This window comes from Macrotis lagotis, chromosome X (assembly GCF_037893015.1).
Source record: "Macrotis lagotis isolate mMagLag1 chromosome X, bilby.v1.9.chrom.fasta, whole genome shotgun sequence".
In the NCBI taxonomy this organism is placed as follows: domain Eukaryota; kingdom Metazoa; phylum Chordata; class Mammalia; order Peramelemorphia; family Peramelidae; genus Macrotis; species Macrotis lagotis.
The window spans coordinates 617,431,044-617,437,043 of record NC_133666.1 but is presented as its reverse complement, the minus strand read 5'-3'; positions in this window follow the sequence as shown (position 1 = coordinate 617,437,043).

Below are 6,000 nucleotides of genomic sequence, written 5' to 3'. Positions count from 1 at the left end.
TACCAAATTGGAAAAGATTTTAGTATAGTCCCAGAAGCAGACTATGCTTCTTGATGGATAGTCAACTAGTCTAGTTAAGTATGGAGAGGCTCGTCACTAATATGCTACTCAGTAGGTGACAAATTATCTGACCACACCAATTCTTGAAATTAGGAAAAACAGAACATTATCTCCTCTCTTGTACAACTCTCCTTTTGTTTCTCTAGTGACTATATATAGTTTTCTTCAAGAATTATCTCCATTTTGAATATTGAGGTATGGAGAAGTTAAACTAGCTGTTCAAGATCACACAGTTACTAATAACCAGTTTACAACCTTCTGAATCAGTTGCCAAGTAATTCTAACTTGATCTCTAATACCTCTTCTTTTCTCCAACTGTAAATGGCACCACTCTAATGAAGGTCCTAAACTATCTGGATTATTGCAAGCACCTTCCAATTGAACTTCCAGTTTCCAATATGGCCCCTTACAGTTGCCAAAATAGTTTTCCTAGAAACACAGATTTGATTATGTCACTTTCCTGTTTTAGGACTTCTGTTGGTTCTTTATCACTCCAAAGACAAGGGTTTTTAATTTGAGATCATTTTTAACCCCCAAATTTGGAGTCACTGTATTTCATTGTAATTAGTTTCCTTTGTAATCCTCTATATTTTGTTTTGTGCATTAAAAATCATTATTCTGAGTAGGGGTTCACAACTTTCATCAAACTGTCAAAGAGGGCCCATAAAAAATGTTTAAGGATTGCTCTAGGATAATGTATAAACTCCTCACATTTACATGTAAAAACCTTCACATCTGGTTCCATCCATAAATCCAATAGGTGGTTGACAACTTGTACATAGATTAATTATTACTTTTCATGCAAGAAGGGCAAATAGTTGACAAAGTGGATAGAATGCCAAAGCTTGAGTCTCAAGAAGATTCATTTTCTTGAATTCCAATCTGTCCTACTAGTTGTGTGACCCTGGGCAAGTCACTTAGCCCTTTTTGTTTCCTTATCTGTAAAATGAGCTGGAGAAGAAATGGCAAACCACTCCAATATCTTCACCAAGAAAATTCCAATTGGGGACATGAAGAGAGCTAGACAAGTCTGAAAACATGACTGAACAACAACTCTTACATGAATGGTATTTTAGGCAAACAGCCCTCCCTGCTTTTCTGTGTTCTTGCTATCCCATTTTCCACCTCCACACTTTTGTACAAGCTCTCAAAGCTGGAATATGTTCTTCTTGGCTGCTTCTTAAATATTATATAATTTTCTTCAAGAATCCACTAGAGAAGCCTTGCTTTATGATGTTGTTCTTGTCTTCCTCAAATGGTTATACATCTACTTATCATTTTATGTTGTATCCTCTCAGGAGAAAAAAAGCTTCTTTGAGGGTAGGATCAAATAAAATCTTATCTTTGTTTCTACCAGGCCTAGCACAATGTCTTGCACACTGGCTCTTGATAAATGCAGATTCGATTGATATAGTGGAGGCAAAGGGAAAGAAGGGAAGGCTAGAGGGCAGATTTAGTTTATAGACCACCTATAACTATTGACTTAACAGTTAGTAATTGTAAATGTGACTTTCTTTTTTCAATCAATAACAAGTTTACATATAACTAGAGTAAGTGAAACATCAGTGTTGACTCTCTCACTTTAAATGAAACCAGAAGATATGAGGAAATTGCTGACATTAAATTAAGAATTGTATGGTGGATCATCCTGTGCTGTATCCTGAGATCCACTGATCCTTGGGAATATACCATCAAAAAAAGTACCCTCAAAATCCTGAAATTTCTTCTGTCTTAACAGAACAAATGGTATTAATGTGTAACTCATTTCCTAATCAGCTGACTATGAACAGTCAATCAGCAAACTTAACTTTCTATATATCAGAATTCTCTTAAGCTCTGAGGATACAAAGAAGGTAAAAACCACAACACACAGCGCCTTGTCTCAAGGAACTCACTTGCTAATGAGGAGAGTCAACATAAAAGCACATGAGCATATATAGAATCTATAAAATAGATGAGAAGCAATCTCAGAGGGAAGGCATTAGCTGTGGATTAGATCATCTTGTCACTTGATGAAGACAGGATCTGAACTGAAACTTGAAGGAAGTAATGAAAACCAGGAGACAGAGATGAGGAGAGAGCATTCTAGTGATGGTAGGGATACTTAGAGAAAATGTCCTGATGGAAGATTGACTGTCATGGAGAATAGAATATCTAGAGGGCACAGCCTAGAGCAATATTGGAAAGGTAAGAAGGGGCTAAAGGGATGACAAGATTTGAATGCCATGAAATGATATTTTCTTCTGGTTCTCTTCCTATCATCTGATCACTCCTTATACACTTCCCTCACCATTGGTATCCCTTAAGACTATCTTGAATCTCTTTCTCTTGCCCTCCCCCCCTTTTTAGTAATTACATTCATTCTCCAATGTTTGGTTTGCTCTTTTTGAAGAGGACTCCCAGATATATACATACATACATACATACATACATATATATATATATATGGAGAGAGAGAGAGAGAGAGAGAGAGAGAGAGAGAGAGAGAGAGAGAGAGAGTGAGTGAGTGTGAGTTGTGGTTCCAAATCACAGGATCATAAAGTTGGAGCTAGAAGGGCCGAGAGGTCATCTGGTCCACACCTATCATTTGACAGTTGAGGAAAATGCATATATGGCCCAAAATCAAGATTTGAGTAAAGGTTCCACTACTCCCAAATGTAGTATTACAAGATCAACTCTTCAATGATTATACCAAGCGGACATGTGCCTCCAAATGGAAATCCAGTAGACATTCCAACTCAGAGCTCATTATCTTCATATTCTCCCTCCCTCTTCCCATCAGAACTTTCCCACTCCATCAAAACTAAAACTTATGTCTTCTCTGAACTTTTCCATTTATGTTGATGGCATCAAAATCTTGCTAGTCATTCTGAAGTCTTCTGCTTTTATTTGCAAAATCCAAAATGATTACTAAACAGGACCTCTAGGTTAAAATAAAAATGTCAGCTCTTTCCCTATATATATATATATATCTCCTTCCTTCCTTCCCATTCTTCACCTTCATGCATTCTACATTCCTGCCCAACTGGCATCCTGGCTGTTCTCTGAGCTCAGTATTCTACCTTTTGCTTCTACACCTTTGCCTTTCATGCACTCTCCCCACCTTTGCTTCTTAGACCTCATTAGCTACTTTTAGGACTCAGTTCATGAAATACTGTATGTGGAAAACCCTTCTTGATTTCCCTGGTCATTAATGCTCTCCTACTTCTCAAATTGTCTATAAGATATTTAGAATGCTGCAAGTTTAAGTGATTTACCCAGTATTACAGAGTCGGGATGTATCAGTGGAAGAATTTGAATTCAAGTCTTCCTGACTTCAAGGCTGACTCTTTCTGGGCATGTCACAGTCAAACATTGAAAAAAGTACCTGTTCTCAAGGAGCTAATATTCTTTTAGGGAAGATAACATTTACACATATTATATAAAATACATATAAAAGAAATACATGGAATTTAGGGGTAAATGGAAGGGGCTGGCAGCTGGCAGGAATCTGCAAAGGTCTCATGTAGTTGGTGGCATCTGAATTGAGTTTTGAAGGGAAGCAGAAATTCTGAAAGATGAATGTGAAAGAGTGAGTCCATTCCAAGCATGAGGGACCAGAGGGCAATGTGTGAGAGAAAACAGATAAAACCAATCTGGGTGGATTATAGTGTAAACAAAAGGGAAAAGCTGAGGGAAGACTGTCAAGATCTTTACATGCCAAAGTGAGGAATTTATTGGGAGCCACTAGAGTTTATTGAAGGAGAAAATGGCAAACAGGAGAGAAGATGGGTATGGCATGATCCAATCTGTTCTCTAGGCAGACCCATGGTGAGTGTATGGATGGGAGTGAAGAAAGGCTCCAGTCAGCTGGGACCCAATGAGGAGCTACCAGGTGAGAGGTGCTCATCACCAGGCTTCTTGATTTAGATCTTGCCACTGGACGTCATGACTCTGGAGGAGAGAGTGAGGTTGATGACTTTGCACAGCTCTGCCTCACTTGAATTGAATGCACTTGCAAGTCAAGGTATCACTGTCCTGATGTCCTTGGTCCTCTTTGAAAGCTAAAAATCGGCAGTATCAAGATGAGAGGTAATGGAGATCCTGACTGAGGTGTTTAAAGAGAAGGGGCTATGTTTATATGGTTACATTGTTACTGTAAGTTACCAAGGTAGAATTTAGAGCCAGATTACTTCTGACTTTAATTCTAGTGTCTTACCACTTTATTATATCATCTAAAATCATAACAATCCCCGTTAAGAAGAATGACTCTCATTCCTGTAACTCTTTTAGATTTCCCAAAATGTTTTTACCATAATCACTCTGAAATAGAGTTACTCTGTGAAAGAATGGTCATTCCCTGTGATGAATGAAGAAACATATATTGATAGAGGTTAAATGATTTATTCAGGAGCACAAAGATGGTAAATATCAGAGGCAATTCTTGAACTGGGTGCAAATCTGACCATCTTTCAGCTAGGCCACAATATCATTTCTTTTTTTTATTCCTAATTTAGCAAACATGAATTGTAATGATCACTTTCATATAGAGCAGACCAGAAGTTTGTACATAAAGTGCTATTTTATATTAAATATATACATGTATGTATGTATGTATATTTTGGTTTTTGCAAGGCATTGGAGTTATGTGCACAACCTGTCCAAGGTCACACAGCTAATAAGTACCAAATATTTGAGGCAAGATTTGAATTCAGGTCTTCCTGATTCCAGGGCTGGTACTCTATCCACTGTGCCACCTAGCTGCCCCCTTAACATCTTTATATAACTTACTTTTCCTTTTAACATATAATAAACAAGTTGCCCTTAAAACTGTCTTACTTCTCCATGATTTCTTTTTTTTAATCTATATGTGGAAATAATTTCCACATTCATTTTTTGTAAAATTTTCTCCCTCCCACTTTCCCTCCCCATTCCCTAGGATAGCGAGTAATTTTAAATAGTTTGTTCACATACAATCATGTTACTTATATTTCCATATTTATTGCATTGTGAAAGAAGAATCAGGACAAAAAGGGAAAAACCATGAAAAAGGAAAAGCAAAAAAGCAAAATTGAAAGAGTGAAGATAGTATGCTTTGTTCAGATTCCATCTTTCTGTGGATAAGAATGGCATTTTCCATCACATTCACCACTATTCTTGAGAACCTCCTCCTGAGTGTTTTGAAAACATGTTTCAGTGTCCATTCTCTTTTCCTTTTCTTTTTTTTGCTAGGTGGGGGGCTCCATCCCTAGCTAGTCTTTCCTTCTTCATTCTTCCCTCCCCAATTAGGAAAAAAAAAACAAAACATAATGACAGTCAAGCAAAAAAAAAATCCCACATTGACTATATTCAAAATCATGCATCTCATGTTCCTTACATTTTGCCTCTTTTTATATCCCTAGGGTTTTAATAAGCTTATTAAACACTTAATAAGTATTTATTGATGAACCATTCTGCAAATTGAATTAGTTGACTCTCTATCAGGGGATGATTAGCATCCTTCATCATCATTCCTCTGAAATCATGATCAGTGTTCTAAGTTTTTAAAATTAGTTTGTCATTGTGTTGATTGATGTTTTGAGTTTTTAAAATTTGTTTGTCTTTACAATGTTGATTATTTTACATGTTGTTGTGCTGGTTCTGCTCACTTCATTCCACAGCAGTTCATACTTTACAGATTTTTCTGAAACTTCACCTTGTGATTTCTTGCTGCACAAATTCATATTCCATGACATGCTTGGTCAATTCTCAATTGGCGAATACCCCTTTGCTATTAGTTCTTTGATATAACAAATATAATTGCTCTAAAAATTTTTGTACAAAAGACTTTCACTTTTTCTTTGATGTTTTTGGGATGTAGGCTTATTAGTGATATAGCTAGGCTAAAAGGTATGCATAGGTTAGTGACTTTTGGGTCCTAATTATAAATTGCTTTCCAGAATGACTGTATTAATTTTAATA